This window comes from Clarias gariepinus, chromosome 24, assembly GCF_024256425.1.
Source record: "Clarias gariepinus isolate MV-2021 ecotype Netherlands chromosome 24, CGAR_prim_01v2, whole genome shotgun sequence".
NCBI classification, from domain to species: Eukaryota; Metazoa; Chordata; class Actinopteri; order Siluriformes; family Clariidae; genus Clarias; species Clarias gariepinus.
The window spans coordinates 14,833,318-14,852,812 of NC_071123.1; the positions used below are offsets into that span (position 1 = coordinate 14,833,318).

The window sequence follows — 19,495 nt, forward strand, 5'->3', positions numbered from 1 at the left end:
CTGCTGCTGTTGATAATAATTGTTGATAGTTAAGTTGGTGTGTTTCCTTGTTTTTTGTTGCTGTTGTTATCATTATTGATTATGATGATAATGATGGTGATTGTTGGTAGTGTTATGTTGGTGTGCTTGATTGTTCCTGCTGCTGCTGTTGTATTTATTGTTGTTGCTGCTGCTAGTGCTGCTAATGATGATGATGATGATGATGATGATTGGTGGTAGTGGGATTGTTGTTAATGTAACTGATGATGATTGTTGATAGTTGGTAGTTTTTCAGTGTAATGCTGATGTTTTGAACACCAATATTGGGCCATATTGTGTCTGAAATGTCAGGACCTCTATATATATATTTTTTGTTTATATAAAACTGTTGTAAAAAAATAACATCCATGCAGATAATAAGTACAACAGCGCTTTTGCGTATTAATGTTGTGTAATTAATTATTGAAAATAACCTTTCTTGGTCATTGGTATGAATGACAATAACCCTGTTTTTGGCTGCATGAGTTCTAATAGGATATATCATTATGGCATTTCCCCGTGCTATATGGGAGGGAAGATACTTCAAAGGAAATAGCACTTGACCTACAAAGCACTGAAAAGTTCATCATCTGTGAAGACTAAAGACTTAGACACAGATAGGCCTTTTTTAACACTCATGGGTTACTGCTGACCTCTGCTGGTGGGAGGTGAGAGGTATTGGCTCAGCACATAGTACTGTTGTTCCGCTCCTTCAGAGTTGTGTGTGTCAAGTTTACAGGGTTTCTCTTTGCTTGGTTGGTTTCCTCCAGGTACTAGGGTTTTCTCCTAAAGTCAAAAGACATGCCGTGTAGGCTGAATGGTCCATGGTGTCCACTGTCTTTTGCCCTGAGGTCTTTGGGTTAGTCTCCTGGCCCATACACAGGATCAAGGTACAGAAAATAAATGAAAAGTTATTTCCATTTGACTTGTCATTTACATGGTCAAGTTTTGTTAGGTTTAAGAAGAGTGCCAAAGTTGTTAAGTTTTAAGGTGAATTAATCAAGAATTATTGCTTGATGTGTCTGACGCACATTGATACGCACCAGTCGGGCCCCAAACCGGGAGAGAACGACAACCAGATACACATGCATGATGTCTGAAGATTTATTATCAGCAATGAGGGCATATTTAAGCTCAACATGTAAGTCATAGAGAGACCCAGAGACTGACAGATGAAAGGAAATACATTAGCATTTTCTACTTAAACAAAGGGGTTTCAGCAGACACGAGCTGTTTGTATTTATATTTGTCTGGAAACTGTTGTCGAAAGTGTCACTATACAGTATAAGGAATCAGGAAGCACAAAGAGGTGGTTGTTTTATAGGCATAGAGGCGTGGGAAAGTTCATATCGTATAACAAAACCTTACAAGTTAATTTATACAAAAAGTATTAATCCCTTTTAGGATAAAATATACTGTTAAAGAGAATGAAGGGAACATTTTAATGTCCTATTATTAGTTTTTAATATATATTAATAAAGTAATAATAGGACATTAAAATGTATATATATATATATATATATATATATATATATATATATATATATATATATATATATCCTTATAGTGTTTTAGAACACCCATCATGTGTTAACATCCATCATGCCAAAGTCATATTGGGACAAGTTGTTCCCTTTATTTTTGAGCAGTAAAGTTACTGAAAGGTGGCGTTATGACGTAATGCCTAGCACTGTGGCCTCGCACCTTCAAGGCTCAGGTTTGATTCCTGCCTCAGGATCTGTGTAAATAAATAAAATGGTCATGATCTAGCCATCCTAGATTATTACTGAAGTTGAATGAATGAATAGCAGGATTACTTTAGAGGAAATTGGAAAGCAGTGTGTTGTTTTGTTTCATATTGCACTGTCTCACTCAAATGGCGGCAAGATGGCTTAGTGGTTAGCATTGTCGCCTTGCACCTTCAGGACCTGGGTACGATTCCCGCCTCAGGTCCGTGTGCACCCCTGTGCTTGGTGGGTTTTCTCTGAGTACCCCAGTTTCTTCCTACAGTGCAAAAACATGCATATTAGGCTAATTGGAGTTCCCAAATTGCACGTAGTGTGTAAATGAGTGTGTGTGTGTGTTAATCTCTATATAACCCTGTACAGTACCTATACTGTATAAATGAAGGTTTTGTCTGTACATTAGTCAGAACTCACTCTTTCAATGATAACCTGAAACCTCAGAAAATTAATGTCTGTCTGTCTGTCTGTATGTCTGTCTGCGTGTCTGTCTGTATGTATGTTTGTATGTCTGTCCAACCAGATTTTGTCATAGCATCATGCAAGACTGGCTGGACAGAATTTAATAAAACTTTGATTCACTCTCCGATTACTGAACAGGAAGTGTATTTGGAAAACAAAGAAAGAAGTCCAACTTAGCGTGAATAAGGCATAAGATACTCAACCTTGCAAAATTGTATTTCTTCGTATTTGTAGTGCCGTACCTTTCGTACCACTTTTGCAGCTAATTCAACAACAAGTATTTGCAAAAACGCAAATTAGACTTTGCAAATTAGATTCTTCTTTCAAAAGAGTTTACTGAAGAAATGCAAACAAAAATACAAAGGTACAATAGACTCGATATAACTTGGTCAAAAAACTGTGTTGCTTTTAACCAATCATGACATAGTACTGCCGGAAGCCAAAAAAATACCAAACAAATCTCTTTAAATTGCATGAATGATTAAATTATGCATTTTAGATGCATTCTTATTACATTCCAATATCAATTCTTACCATGTTTTAACCTTTTTAACTAAATTATCATCACAAATGAATTACACATAATTGGCTCTTACAGTATTAATAAGTTAGGCAGAGAGTTCTACCGTACAGAAAGACAGGCAGACATGTATGTGGGTTTCAACCTGAAATAATATTCTATACCATCAGCTTATAAGCTTATTTTATAGCTTTAATCTTTTAACTATTTCTATAAAGTCTAACGGTAGTACAGGATAAAGTGGTGTAGACGGTGAGTAAGAGTGAGTGAGAGCAAAACCTTTGCCTGGAACTACATTACCCAGCATGCACGCGAACCATTACGCCACTAGCGCAAGCGCGCGTGCTACGCTCCACCTGGCGGTCATTAAAGCCATACGCGCTCGCGGAGCATCGCAGAGCTGCAGCGCGCGCGCATCTCTCCGCAACGTCCGCAAAAAAAAAACAGGTAAAAAGCGTTATTTTGTGTTTTTACATAAATGATTTTCACTTCTCACCTTTTGCGTTTTACTCGTAGGTAGATTTATGTATTTAATTCCACACATTAACGTTAAGTCTCCGTGGTTGTCAGGGACACCGGCGTCGCCTGGACACTTGACCGTTACTTCATCATTATTACACTTTATTTCTTTAACGGTCGCGTGAGGTTTGAAGAACTGGAATTAGCCAGTTAGCAAGAAGGCGAGTAAACTGTTGAGTCCCATTAAACGTGTTTATTATATCATCTTTTGAGGAGAATTTCATGTTTAGAGCTGCTTATTAAAGACCACTGGATGTGTGGGAGACTGCGGTAAATACCACAGCGGAAGCAGCTTCAGTAGCTCAAATGTTGAAGCGTTTTTCTGTCAAACTTCTAACTGAAGCTAATAGCTAACAGGCTGCTCTGTCATGGGAGCTTAGCTCAAGGCTACACACTACAGGTGAATACGGTCTTTTAAAATATGTTTTAACGCCTAAACAACCATTCTTTGGATCTACACAGTACAAAGTTTACCAAATATATATTTTTCTGTGCGAAAAAGTCTTTTTTTCTAATTCATCCCAAACACTGGAGTACATCCAGGATGAGACACCAATCATCCCCATCACACACATACACACATTTACACATACATTTACACCTACACCTACAAGGATCATTTTTTCTGTTGTCACTTGACTTATTCATGATTTTGTGAGGTTAAAGGAAATCAAAGAACCCAAAACAAACCCAAGTGAACATGAGAAACTCTGCACTACATTCTTGCCGCCAATCTTTTTTCTCTTGTTTGCAGTTTAGTTCTCTATAACATGGTGACTGCCCTGCGATGGATTGGTACTCTGTCCAGGGTGTACCCCGCCTCATGTACCCCGCCCAAAGTCTCGTGAGATAGGCTCCATCCCCAACTCATAGCCCGTGACCCTGTACAGCAGACATCAGTAATGGTGCATGGATTCGAACCTAGTGACGGCTCTATTTGTTCTGATGCTGGTTTAATAAATGAGAATAATTTATATACCAGAAATTTATCGCTTTTTCTGGCTATATCAGTCAATAGAGAAAAGCAATGTAACAGAAACCGAAATAAAAGCACAGCACGGCTTACTCCAAGAAAAGAAATGTACACTATGAAAACTGTACTTTCAAAGATGAATGGACAGATCGATATATGTTTATTCTTCCTGCAGGATGTTTAAAAACCAGTTTGTCTTATATGTCTCAAACTGTGGCGATAATAAAAAGCAGTAATGTAAAGCTTCACTATAAGACAAAACACCTGTCGTAAGAGTGAACATATCTACAGTAGTCCGAGGTGAGGGCGTGTAAAATATCCAAACTGGGAGCCCGGTATGACCAAGCAACCAGATTTTTTTTGTAGTTACTGAAAATTGACAACAAATTTTATCGAAATACTGTAGAAATTTAAAAGTTGCTTAGTTTTTATAGACTTAAAATGACTCCATATACAGTATAGAGATGCTAATCCTAACACAAAGATGAAATTCAGACCTCGGCTTAAATAAGATTTACTTAATTTTTGATAAGTGAGTTACTAATGAGGTGGAACGGTGGCTTAGATGTCACCTCACATCTCCAACGTTTGGGTTTAAGTGTGTGTATGTATGTGTGTGTGAGAGAGACAGACCAGGCATAAATAATGAACTCACTTTGATAGACAGTGAGTCCAGAGCAGGTGAGATAGAGGAAGGGGGTGGGGCTTCCAGGTGGCATCAGTTCACCAGAAGAGAGCAAAAGAGTACAAAAGGGGAAAGGCTCTTTTAGTGTAATGCTTTTAATTTCCTCAGTTGCCATTTAGTTGTTGCTATTTATATAAAAAAAAAAAATTAAGATTTATTTTGGTAACCACATGATAACCACATTGAAAGAGAAAAAAAAGGCAAAATGCATTGTTGTATTTTTTTTTTAAAGCTGTTTATTATAACAATAAGCAGCAGTAGCCACCCTTTGTAGTTTTACTATAGGCATCTTGCTTTTTCATTTGCTTTAATGGGCCCTGAAGGGGTTTCTACATGGGATTTGGGTTATGACAAGGGCTGCTATTTTTATAGAAACACATCCAACTGCATGCTGGGCTCATAAACATGATGGGGGCTTTAAAAAGTTTAAAATAGGCAGAAGCAGCTGGAGCATCCTTTATGAATGCCATGTGAACGCACAGGCCATGCCTTGTTCCCTGTTTTTCTGATTATGTTCTTTAGATATTAGTCATGATTAAAGTTTCCAGCAGTGTTGCATTTTCCCATCTGATTGCTCAGCGGGTAATAAAATAATAAAATAATAAGTCTTACTATTGTGGTGTTTCTCTGAGGTATGCTGTAGTTAACATTATACTCCATAATGAATGTGAGTAAGTTTTCCATCCTGGGAAAGTCTTCAGGATAGAGCACTTTGAACCAGGGCTGCACGATTTCTGCTAAAATGTAGAACATGATATTTTACCATGGGAATTTCTGGATTCTCTCTCTCTTTTTAATTTTTTTATTCGTTTTTATCAAAACATGTATTGCATTCAGGTACAAAGAACATGTGCTGTCTCTGCAGAAATTTCAGCTGTCTTGTAATGAAAATGTTTGTGTGTGAGACAGAGAGAGATTTACTGTATTCTGATGAAAATAATAACAATATGAACTAGCACGTGAGTGTTTGAATGAGAGTTTGACATTGGAAGTGGGAGTTTAAGTGAGCAAACATAAAGCATAGCACAAAAAACTAAGTTTCGCGCTCATTTTCTTTTTCCATGAAAATAATGGCATAGTACTCCAACCCCACTAAATAAACTGACAAGTCCGTTTAGGCCTGCTTCCCTTTTTAACCCTCACGTGAGTGACAGCGGAACACGGTAAATGAGGAAGAGCAATGAGAAGCGATCGAGTTTTATGACCAAATCATTTAATTATCTCTGTAACCAATGAATGTAACTAATACAGAGTCTGGGATTGTTCTCAAGTAAATAAGGTAACACGAATGCAGTGTAATCTGGATGCAGAAAAATACATGCAGGTGAATCAGAAATGAGATAAGTATGAATCAAGATTTTTTTTATTGATTTATTTATTTTTATTAATCACAAAGCCCCACTTTGAACGCAGTTTTTTCAGCGACATGACAAGACAGCGATTTCAAGGGAAATTGAAAAATCAATCCATTAGTTGACTATTTTCTTGTAACATTTCACTGTGTTTTATACTTTACATTTTTTATTCTGAGCGGCTTTCATCATTCATTTGCATAAAATATGCTTAAACACAGCCTTATGTCACATTAAGAGCAATCTGTAAGGCTAAATGCAATTACAGTAAGAGAATGCCAAGTCTTCCCTGTGACACCTCCTCTCTCTGATGCTTTTTAAAAGAAAACACAAGCCTCAGAGAAACAAACTAGCCAGGTCCACTGAACTGCTACATTAGTAAAGGAATAGACTATTCTGTTAAAATCTAAATCGTCCAATCTGAACATTTCGAGCTTCATGTTATTCTGTGCATAACATTTGGCCATGTATAAAAGACTGACCTAGTGAAATACACACATACACACACACACACACACACACACACACACACACACACACACACACACACACACACACACACACACATATATATATAAAATTCTTAGTTTACCAGAAGTGCAGCTAAAAACAGTTTATATAAAACATCCCTCTTCTGACAGTTATGTTTGTAGGTAATTGCACCCTTTGCTTTCTCAGGGCAAACTGTCCAAGAAGTGAAAATAGCTAAAAGTGTGTCACCGAGAGCCATTCTCTCTCTGCCGAGAACACGTTGTCCTAGATGGAGCTGTGTGAGTCACAGAGGAGAGCTACACATGAGCGGCACAGCATGATATTTTACTTATTTTAAGTCATGACATCTGGTAGGATTAATCTTTCAGGATTAACTTTGAATTATCAATTTGATGTGGAGTTTTAAATTGAGTATGTGTATAGGATTGACCGTTTCAATCAGCAGAGCTTTTACTCACTACTGTCACTTAAACATTTCAGGCTTATCAGAGTCTTGAGATAGGAAAGGCATTGCTTGTGTGAATTGCTGGGATGTTTTATATTTATAAAGTGCGCTGTGAATAAGTACACAGCTTTAAGTATTTTATTGCTCTTATTAGGTTGTATAGGACACGGCATACTCTGAATCCATTTAAAGTTACATTTATTGTTGTTAATTAGTTCCTGTTATCACTTGCGCTATAAGCTGCTATAAACAGCCATGCCATTTTCACCAGCTTTTATTTTTCTCTCTCCTAAGAATAAAACAGCTCGTTACGTTGCAGAGACACCAAAGTCCTCTGTCGTGAAGCATCTCACTTGGCAGAAATTGTACTTAGTGTTGCAGGGAGTTACACTGGTGACTCCTTCGTCAAAGAAAGCTGTCCCCAGTGCAAGTTTTACATAAACTACATGGCTTATCAGTGGTGTGTACTGCCATACAAGCTCTCGTGAATGAGCTGTTACTTTAGAAATGAAAATGGTTTAGAATCTTAATTTGAAACAAAAAAAGTGCTTTAATATTTAAACAGTGCTGGATTTTAAAATACAACTTTCTCACTTAAGTACTGATACATGGCCTGCATGGTTAATCTTTGAACACACATTTAAAGAAATAGAGATCCCAGTTATTGTTGTTTGTGCATACTGTATGAAAGGCCATGAGCATTCAAAATTTTTTATAGAGAAAGATTACATTTGGAGACTCACCCAGGAATTCCTATAATGTTAGTATGACAATATTATAACTACTGATAGTCTAAATCTACATTTTGGTATAGTATGCACCAAAATATACAGTACTGAAACTCGCACATCTCAGATGCGCATTTTCCCAGCAGTAAAAAGGAAGTTCTGTTGTGCATTTGTTGTTGGAAATGGGTCCCTTGACGGAGGAAAAAGTATTCATAGTAGAATATTATTTCTGCTCATACAGAAGTGGTCGGGAACAGGGATAGAGTTTAAAAAAAAGTGGTAGAACAATTCCTTCCCATACCCGTCCCATTCCGCTGATCTTAATCCACGTGATGTCTACTTGTTGGGATAGTTAAAAGAGAGTGAGTGTGAAGATCCACCACAAACTGTTCCTGCATTACATGAGCAAATAGTCTCCTTTTGCAGGACTTTATGGCAAGGACACTGTCTACAGTGAGGCGGTGCACACACATTTTGAACACTTGCATTACGCATACCTAGGTAAATCAACGCTCTAATAGTGTGTATGTTAGTTTCTTTAGGAAGAAATAAACTCACAGCAAGGTTATATTGTTCGTCTTTTCATTTCAGTTCTGTATATTTTAAAACAGTTTTGCTGATAAGCATAATAGAGTTCACTTAGTATACAGAGTACTCCTTTGTGAATAAAATCTTCCATCCTGCTGTGAGTTGGTTGCAATAGCACATTGACTTCTATAGCACCCAAAATGCTGGCGCTGTCATAGCGAGGCAAAACTGTTGGTTAAGGCAACAAACAATAGTTTTCTTCTTCAGCAACATTTAACTGCAGGGCCTGGAACGATAAATTGCTTTTCATGTTCCCCGTTTAATAACTAGTGGTTGAAGTTGTACAGGTAAAAGCTATTAACTTCAAGAGCCATGAAAGGTTTCCAATCAAATGGAAAAGGCTTTTAAAGCGCATATTCAGGGTGGGCTGACATGATCGATAACCTTACTTATGGAGATAAGGTTACCTCATCTTTTATGTTTATCTTTATAAGAGATGAACAGGAAAATCTGTTTCCCAGTAACATCATCCACTTCCTGTTACAAGGCTCATTACAGAAACAGAATGAAGCACATATACACACACGCACACACGCACTCTCTCAAGGGGAATGAAGTGACTATAAATAGACCTCTGGAAAAAAGGGATTGTGCAAGGAAAATCGGTTGTGGGTCATCATCGGTGGGGCAGATGTGTGTCTAAGACGTTCTCATGTAGGAGGAAGGAGGTTACTCGGTTTTCCTAATGCCCTTTACCTTTGTGTTTGTGTTTCCATATTAGCGCACAGATGTTTTATGATACAAGAGATGCTGTTCGTTATTGACCGTCAGAGCTTTATTGAAAAGACATTGGTCAAATAATTAAGGATCCCAGATAAGATTTTTGGCCTGTCCAAGTTAGACAAGACCTCTGCAGCCTCAACCACAAATAAAAATTCCTGAAACAAAAATTAGACGCTTTGCAGTAAGATTCAGGGCACGTTTTCTTATACGTTCATCTGTGTTTTTGTCATTTCTTGTGTGGCTCTTTGTTGGCGTTATAAAACCATGACGGAGACATACTGTCTCATAAAAGTAAGTCAGAAGGAGGGCAGATCAGCAGAAGAGAAGAGAGGTTCTCTGCCTGGGGAAATAATTACGTGTTTCACAACTGTCACTAAACATGATCTTTTTGTGAAATATAATTCACTGGTAAATTTGTAGTTTGATAAATAGTGACACGACCACACTCAGTATACACGCTCATGGATCATCACTATAACAACCAACATAGTCATACAAGCAAATGTAATTTTTTTTTAGTGGCTTAATAACTGAAAAATCATTGTAATGTTGCAACATCTGTTATTTTTAATGGGCTACTAAATCTTGACGTCTGGATGCATTAAGATGGGCTGCTATGTTAATTATTATAGATATTGATAAATAATATACAGGGGTTGGACAATGAAACTGAAATGCCTATTTTGGACCACGATACAGTAGTTCATTAGTATGGTGTCAGGCCTCCTTTTGCGGCCAATACAGCATCAATTCGTTTCAGGAATGACAGAGACAAGTCCTGCACAGTGGTCAGAGGGATTTTGGGACTTTCTTTTTGCAGAATAGTGGCCAGGTCACTACGTAATGCTGGTATAGGAAAACGTTTCTTGACTCGCTCCTCCAAAACACCCCAAAGTGGCTCAATAATATTTAGGTGACTGTGCAGGCCATGGGAGATGTTCAACTTTACTTTCATGTTCATCAAACCACTCTGTCACCAGTCCTGCTGTGTTTATTGGTGCATCATCATCCTGATACACAGCACCGCCTTCAGAATACAGTGTTTGAACTATTGGGTGCACTTGAACCTCCAGAATAGTTCGGTAGCACACGTATTGGCCCTATAGGGAATGCCATGATATTGCAGCCCAAACAATCACTGGTCTAGTCCCATGCTTCACTCTGGGCATGCAACAGTCTGGGTGGTACTCTTTTTTTTTGGGCGTCTCCACACTGTAACTCTCTCGGATGTGGGAAAGACAGTGAAGGTGGACTCATAAGAGAACAATACATGTTTCACATTGTCCACAGCTTAAGATTTTCACTGCTGGCACCATTGAAACCGACGTTTCGCTTTGGCACGAGTGACCAAAGGTTTGGCTATAGCAAACTGGCCTTGTACATTGACCCTGTGGAGCTTCCGAAGAACAGTTTTGGTGGAAACAGGAGAGTTGAGGTGCACATTTAATTCTGCAGTGAGTTGGGCAGCTGTGGTTTTATGCTTTTTGAAAATAATCCTGGTTAGCACCCGGACATCCCATTTAGACAGCTTTCTCTTGCGTCCACAGTTACTCCTGTTGGATGTAATTCGTCCTTCTTAGTGGTATGCTGACATTATCCTGGATACCGTGGCTCTTGATACATCACAAAGACTTGCAGTCCTGGTCACAGATGTGGCAGCGAGACGCGCACCAAAAATTTCTTAATTTAAGCTATAATATAATTTATACTTTAATAACTGTGCTATTACTCTGATAATTAAACCTTTACACTCTGCTCTTACTGGTGGAATGTGCAATCAATGAAGATTGGCCACTCAATTCAAACCTCCAACACTAAATTGGCCAGTGTTTTAGTTTCATTGTCCAACCCCTGTATTTTGTCTTCAGATCACTATCTGTGTCAAGTACTAAAGATAACTTTCACTGTGTCAGCTACAGTGCTACGCTCGCCCTACATGATATTCTCCCTCCTCCCGCAATGCAACACTGCAGCAGAATTAAAATATAGGTTACAGATACTCACACAAAGCCGCGTGTCATAATTGCACTGCGTAAGTCATTACTGCACTGGACTTTCCTGGGTATATTACACATGATCGTTAAAGCTGAACAGCTTCACACATTTCTACAGTGATTTCTATGGATGTTTACCTGAGATCATAGAGCAGGATAACTAGAGTACCTGTGCTTCATAGCGCCAGACTAGTTTAATACATGTCTTACTGAGTGTGTTCACTGCTGCTCATCTCTTGGTTCTTCTCATTTATTTCACATGTACTTGAAATTGAAACTTTTTTCACGGTACGAATTTTTTTTTTCCTCATAGCTCAAACTGAATTAAACATTTCGGTAGTGTTAATTTTTTTTATTCTTATGCATGTGTAAGTTGAAATCATCTGTTAGGTACCAAGCATGTTCACAGCACATAATGTGTGATGTGCGTTTATTGTCTGCATTATTAAAACTGAATTGAAAGACAAAGCTCACAAACAACTGAAAATGACAAGAACAATGAAACTGTGACTTTATCTTTTTTATCTTTGTATTTTTTTATCCGTTCTAATCCGTGTTTTAAATGTAATCTGTAAATTTTGTAAATCTATTGCAGCAGTACCTCATAAGTTGTAATACTGTAAATCTTGTTGTAGTAGACTGTCGCACCAATTTTTTTTCTTGCTTTAATTTACAGATACATTTTTAGTAAGAATATTGGCCATACACCTCACCCTCTATTAATTCGTTTTAAAGTAAGTAATGTGCTGTTAAATAGGCGACATGGGAATAATTATTATGGTTGCACAAACAGAAGCAGTTTAGAGATGCTCATTTATCCTGGGATTCTTACCTCCACAGGACCAGAGCAGTGGATGTACAGTGAGCCACTTGTAGTTTTTAGTTAGGGATATCCAGATGTTCAGGGGAATACTATTTGTCTGTGCCACATGTATTTTAAATTTTAAGCATTTAAATATATAATATATATTGTGTGGCAGATATGTGAGTAAGTAACAGGGTAATAGTGATAATGTAATAGTGATGGATTGAGATAAATAAAACGAACAAGGATCAGTGGTGTGATTGATTGAACTGAAGATCTTTATTCAACCTGGCTGGAATTTGCACGTCTGGTCTGATTATTGCCCTGACTGACCCGAATATTTCCAGATGATATTGCTTGTTGGAAATGTGGAAGCTGCTTTGCTTTTTAAACAATATTTTGTAGTCAAGGTGAAACAGTTTAGAACAGAGGGAGTTGAGTAAGTCTGTCTCGACTCTACCTGCCTAAGTTCGTACATCACCAACCTGCCAAACTAATTCTGCACACAACCTACAGAATCACACAACCTACAGAATGAAACTCTGGCTGAAGTGTTGCTCGGCGAGGTTCTCGCTCGTCTCTGCATGCATTAAACCAGGCCTGAGGCGCTGCTCATGTGAGTCAATGAATTAGTGAGTCAGTTAGTTAGTTAATTATGAGGTGCTTGCTATTTTAAATCATAGTATGATGTAATGTTTATCCACACTACACTTGTAGCTTTTTTTAAACAATTAATTCTGTAGACAGGTTCAGGGATATGGTAAAAATAACCATGCTTACCAAACTACACTCCTGACTCTTGATGATAAGTCTTAAGGCTGTGGTCATAGTTTTACTGATCTTCAAGCCATCTGCAATGGTGGCAGTGTTGGCTCAATCGGTTAAGACTGTGGGTTACTGATCGGAAGGTCAAGAGTTGAAACCCCAGCATCACTAGTAGTTAAGAGCCTTACTTGAGTAAGGCTCTTAACCCCTAAATAATTTATTATAATAATAAATAAATTTTTAGGGGTGGTAGTAGCCTCAGTATGTTAAGGCTATGAGTTACTGATTTGAAGGTCGGCGGTTCGAGTCCCAGCTCCACTAGGTGCTGCTGTTAGGCCCTTCAGACTGAAGCTAACCCTGTCTGACTGAAGCTATTCTACGATATGCGAATAATTTCACAGTGCAGTGCTGTATATGTGACAAATAAAGGCTTTGATTAATAATCTGTTCTGCCGTGAGGTTGGTGATGTTTCTTTTCATGTGGAATTTCCTGGTACTTATCATGTTTTTTTTTTTTTTATTTTACTGTAATTTAAAGTTTATTGGGGATAACATTTCCAGAGTTATAAACAATTTTTAATACAATAAACCCCCCCATTTTTTCCTTTATAGTTCACTCTACAGGTATATGTATCCATATATTGGATAGACAAGCAACTACAGTATATTACACAAAAGTACCTACCAGGGTGCGTTTATTTATTTTATAAATTTAGTCCTGTCCAATTCTTTTTCCCCGATTTTCTCCCCAATCTAGTCGTGGCCAATTCCTCCCCGTCACTAGGAGGCTCCCACATTAAGGCTACTACCACCACTCAGTCGGGAGGGCGAAAGCTATCCGTGTTTTCTCCGAACCACGTGACGCGAGCCGACCGCATCTTTTCGAACTGCTCGCTCACGCACCGTTAGGCTAGCCGCTCCTTCCGCGTGCGCGAGCTCACAGACGCCCCTGATTGGCTGTAGAGCCGTGATTATTGTGGAAGCGCAAGTACCTCTCACCCCTCCCCCCTGAGAGAGCTTGGCCAATCAGTTCTCTCTGTGCCTCCGGCTGTGAGAGGAAAACAGCATCACCCGGGGTTCGAACCAGCGATCTCCGGATGATAGGGCGGGCGCTTTACCACTGCGCCACTCGGAGGCTTCAGGGTTTGATTTACCATAACATGTGTGTTATGACCTATTTTGATTTGAAGTCATGTTTGGTCTCTCTTGCTCTCTCTTTCTCTCTCTCTCTCTCTCTCTCTCTCTCTCTCTTTCTCTCTCTCTCTCTCTCTCCCCTAAGTTTGAAAGTAACAGGGCAGATCATTACCTCATTGCCCAGGAGAACGCAGCACATCCTTCCCTTGAATGCTATTTCTAATTGCAGAGATAAGGACTGCAGAGAGAGGATGTGTTGCAGTTCAAGCATTCATCATTTGTGCACGCGAGAGAGAGAGAGTGTGCACATGTCTGCTCCATACTGCATGTCTCTGCTGATTGTGGATCAAAGAGAATTAGTGCATTTAGGAAAAACTGTTGTGTGGCGTTATAGTATTTCCACCAAAGAGGTATCTGATTTCTTTCTGCTTACTTCTCAGGTATGTTTAATGATGCAAATGTATGTAAAAGTGCCTACATTATATAGATGCTATTTTAACGATCTTGTCAAGGATGTATGCAAGGAACAAGTTGAGTAGCATGCTGCATGGGATTAGCACGTACTGTATATGAGTGCTAGGATAACAGTATTTCATCTCAAGCCATCAGAAAGTCCTTTTGAACATTTGGCTTTGTTTTGTTTAAACTTTGTGCTTCTTAAAGTGTCTGTAAACTCTGTTTCCAAAGGTTATGATGAAGTCTCTGCCAATATGTCAGCTGAGACAGGATACAGTACTGTATATACTATAGCTGGAGTGATTTATACCTGTAATGTTATAAAAGAAGGTGTAAAGAAGGTCCTAGAGATACTCGGGTAATAACTGCCTAGCTCTATTCCACCTCTGTAGGTCAGACTCATCCAAAATAAGCCTCAAAAGTGTTTTACAAAATCAGAATAAAATTTGTAAATATTTTTGGATCAGCACATTTCTTTTAAAAAGGGAGAAATCCCATGATGCTCCTGTGTTACTCTTTATCAGGTTAACTTTTAGTCTCATTCATTTAGCTTTTGCTGCATTTGTGCTTGAGCTTCTCGTCATTTTATTCTATTTCTAATCAATAATTGGTGATGCTACAAGTTGTTCCTCTTGTCACTAGGCATTTCAGAGAATTCTGGTCTCGTTGGTGCAGAAGCTGCATCAGGTATGGTACTGTATAAAGTGATGTGCACAGTGCTTACACATGCGTGTTCACTCCATGTCCAGGACGTAGGAAGGGATTTTCTGCCCGACCAAGCCGTTCAGATGATTAAAGCTCAATCATTATTCCTGTGGTAAAGGCCTGCGGTGGCTGTATTTTGGTTGGAAGAGACTTAGGACACAGGAATGTGCACAGGAAATGGACTGCATACTTGATGTGCAAATCAGAGTCGGCCTGGGTGACGCTGTGGAGCGATGTAAGTAAAAATGTCATTAACACCTACGACCCCAGAGCAAAGATTAGGCTACTGGTTTAAAATATTTTAATAGGGGGACAAACTGATGGTTGCGTCTGCCTTGAATCACACGCATTTCTCTTAACAGGCTTGAAATGAAAAAGGAAAACGTACATTCGTAGCGTGAATTTGCTCCAACAAAAACGTTGGAATGTAGACATTGTGGTACAATGACACGCAACGACTAACAATTTTGACTAGTCCAGTTTAGTGCTGCAAAGGAGGGGCGTGTTTCCCGTTTAAGAGGAAGCTGCTTAGGTGGACGGCTCGCATTTTGGGCTGCATCTGTGCCCACTTGGCATACAGCCTCTCGGGTGTGTCCTTCTGCATTTTATAAAATAATATCACAACGAGGCTGAATAGTGTGATTATAGTCGGTCATGAGTAAAATTCATCCAATAACTCAGAGGAGGTTTTCAGCCGTTCCACTTGTTTATCACTTAACCTTTGACACACGTTGTGTACATAAAGCTTTACTCACTTTATTTTTTATAAAATCTTAGTAATTGGTCTAAATTTATTAATTTATAAATTGTGTTTTTATTTTTTATTTAAAAAATGAGCTCGTCCGTTTACCACAGATCAAATATAATATTTATAGTATTTAGTACCATCCTAAAGTATTTCATGTTACTGTCGACGTGTTGACAAGTTTGTGTTGACGTGCAAGATGATTCACAGTAAGATTTGAAATGCGTGCTATGCAGCAATGAGCTTACTGTAGTGCTCGGTGTCAGAGCCCACGCTAGCTCCTGATACTTTCACATTGTGCAGAAGATCAGAGGGGATGCTGGAAAAGTTGTAACCACAGGGGAGAAAGGGGTGGGAGCTCAAGACTTCCTGTTTCAGCTTTATGACTCCAGGCATCATGAGTTGGCACTTTACCCGCCAGTAAATCGACGTGTGTATATATATACACACACACACACACACACAGTCAGAGAGACAGACATGCACACTAAGCAAGCCCAGGTGGAATACAGATGCTGAGGCTGTGCTGACGTGGTATAACATTTACTTAGTCACAGACAGAAAGTTTGCACAACACATAGTGCTCTCTCTTTTTCTCTCTCTCTCTCTCGTGGCTTTCTTCTCCTTTTCAAATAAAGCCGTCATTTTATACCAATTTTCTTCTTTCGTCAGAGTCTTGAGAATTAATTCATGTTTTTATAGATCTATATTTGTTACATTTATGCTAAAAAATATTGTTTTTGACACAAAACCTAGTGATTTTGTGGTAATGGCAGCTGACCCTCTCACTATAAAATGCCCTCTGTGGAATAATGGTTAGAAAACGATTACAGCAAAAACACTATTCAAGTTTTAAATGTAATACAGACTGGTAGCAAAGTCACGTGCTCCGCTAACAGAACCTTCCTCCATCATCCTGATGGCTTTTTTCCTGGATTATTCCTCATATCAGCGTAGAAGCCACAGCTACTAATAAAAAAGAGCGACAGATGAAACTCAAACAGTGCTGTTCTAATAAAGGTCCTTTGGACGATGTGCAACTCTGCAGAAAAATATTACATTTTTCATTTGTCAAGTGGGAGGCAGCTATTTTTGATCCAAGAGCCATGGCTGGAGAATGGATAAAGAATCTGAATAAATTTGCAGAGAGGGACTAGTCTGGTTGATTCAGTTTTATTTAGAGAGAGAGAGATCTACACTCTGTACCTAAATAAGACAACTGAATATGGTTGTGAGGAATCAGTCACTGTCTTGTTGTGTTTGCTTTTGTATATACATGTGTGTGTGTGTGTGTGTGTTTGTGTTTTATTTATTTATTTATATATATATTTATTTATTTATGAAGTTGTAGGAAATAAATCACAGTAGAATTCCATTGTCCGTAGGCTGTCGGCATTCAAACAGCTCTTTCAGAAATAATGCAGCATACGTCATAGAGAATAGAGAGTCATTCTTTCTTTCCACTCTGGAATTGTAGCGCTGAATAGCAGTGCTGTCATTTACGCCTCAGCTTTGATGTCTCGCTCGAGTAAAAGAGTAATGTGTGCATTTTTAGGAGCCAATGATGTCTCAGTAGGGAATCGTTCAAACCAGCCTTTTATCTTTTTTACTTTTTAACTCATGTCTCTTAAATAGTCAGTGCAAGACAACAAAAAAAAACGCACTTGAAAATTTCTGCCAGTTTATTTTATACAACATTAAGTCAAGTAGGCTTTTATTTTATATTTTTATTTCAACTATATACAATTCAGTACACAGTAAAACGAAACAACGTTCCTCCAGGACCAAGGTGCTACATACAACATAAATTAACAAAACCAGCTAGCTAACTAAGAAACCTAGCTAGAAATTAGCTGACTAGTTGAGACAAGACAGATTGACATTTTTAAATTAACAGAAATCTATCTAAATCTTATACAAAAAAAGACAACATAAAGTGCATGTGCAAATGTACAAACCAAGAGCGACAAAGTGACAACATGACACATTTCAATACTTCGTGGTGATGAGGTAATCAGTCGTGGTAGTGGAAGTAGAAACAGTAAACATTCCTTTTAAGTAGCAGCGAAGACAGTAAAGGGTTTTGCACAAATAACAAGTAATACATATTGTGCAAAAGAGCAATTTACAGGTTGGTGTAAACAATTGTTAGATTGTTATTGATCAGTTTGTTTGCACGTGTGTGTGTTTATCAGTTCGGTCTATTTTTGTTGAGGAGACGGATGGCTTATGGAAAGAAGCTGTTGCACAGTTAGACAGTGATGCTACCGCTTAGGATGCTATCGATGATCCCTTTTTAGAAAGTGGTAAGGATCGGTAGTGGAAGCTGGGCCTTCCTCAGCCTTCTCAGGAGGAAAAGATGCTGTTGGGCTTTCTTGTACAAGGAGCTGGTGTTGAGGGACCAAGTGAGGTTCTCCTCCAGTTAGACACCCAGGAATTTGGTGCAGAGGAGCCGCTGATGTTCAGTGAAGAGTGGTCGCTCCGTGTCCTCCTGAAGTCAACAACCAGCTTTTTTGTTTTAGCAATGTTAAGAGAAAGGTTGTTGTCTTTACACCAGTTCGTTAGCCTCTGTACTTCCTTTCTGTACCCTGACTTATTTATTTAGTTCTTGCTGATGAGACCCACCACGGCCGTGTCATAAGCAAACTTGATGATGTGGTTGGAACAACAATGCATATTTGTGTCGCTACACAGTTGTGAGTCAGCAGTGTGAACATCAGGGGACTGAGCACACAGCCCTGGGCGGCCCCAATACTCAGTGTGGTGGTGCTGGAGGTGCAGTTCCCGATCCTCACTCACTGACAGGTCTTCCGTCAACATACGCATACTTGTAGTATTATGTAGGAAGCTAAAACAAGAAACTACACAAAAAGTCTAAAAAAAAACTTTGCTGGCATCCTGAGGCACCAGCCCACAGTCCTCAGCCCACTTGTGTTATGTGGTGTTTCCATCACACAACAGGTGGCTGTGTCAGAGCGTCTGTGTTGGACTGGCCTCATGCCCACTGCACAGCTTTGCATTATCTAAGCCGCTTCAGTCTCTTCTGTTCTGTTAGACCTGCATGCTCAGTGAAATTAACTTGTCTATATAAAAGTGCAGAAGCACAGATGCTCTCATCCATCTGTGGATGCACATGTGGCAGAGCTAAATGCATAATGCTAAAAGCCTAATTAAAGATGTCATCACAGTCCGTACAGTAGATGGTAACTCATTTAAATGCTATCTTTCAATTAAAGACTGCACTTATTCTTCTCATGAGTGATGGTCTAATTAGTTTAATGTGCTTTTCTTTTATTTATTAATTTTTTTGCTTCTTAGTAGAAACTCAACATCAGTATCCCTGTTTTCACTCTGAGTCTGCAGACATGCGCAGAAAGCTTGCTGTGTATCATCATTCAAAATTGTGTGAGGCGTTAAACAGGATGTGGCTCATAACGCTGTTTTCAGATTTCTCACCGATTAACCAGGGCAGAAGAAACAAGCCAAGGGGCGTGGCGAGTCCAAGTTCCCTGTTTGCCTCGAGCCACAAACCGCTCATCAATTTGATTTCAAAAACTGGGTTACTTCCTTCCTGTTCTCATCACCTCTCTTCCTCCTGTGCCTTTGATTAAGGTATTGCATTGGTTTTTAAAACCAATTACTGA

At 38.9% G+C, this 19,495-nt stretch overlaps 1 protein-coding gene across 4 annotated transcripts in view; it reads left to right on the forward strand.

The window, feature by feature from the left end:
* The first annotated feature begins 7,008 nt into the window (after positions 1-7,008).
* Positions 7,009-19,495, forward strand: part of specc1 (sperm antigen with calponin homology and coiled-coil domains 1) — a 101,508-nt gene continuing 89,021 nt past the window's right edge. The window contains exon 1 of one of the 4 annotated variants that reach the window (XM_053484948.1): positions 7,009-7,113. The gene's annotated coding sequence lies outside the window, so the exon portion shown is untranslated. Of the gene's footprint in view, positions 7,114-12,644; positions 12,663-14,369; positions 14,386-15,323; positions 15,342-19,495 lie in introns of those variants that run through there. The other 3 variants (XM_053484949.1, XM_053484951.1, XM_053484950.1) reach the window with 3 other exon arrangements.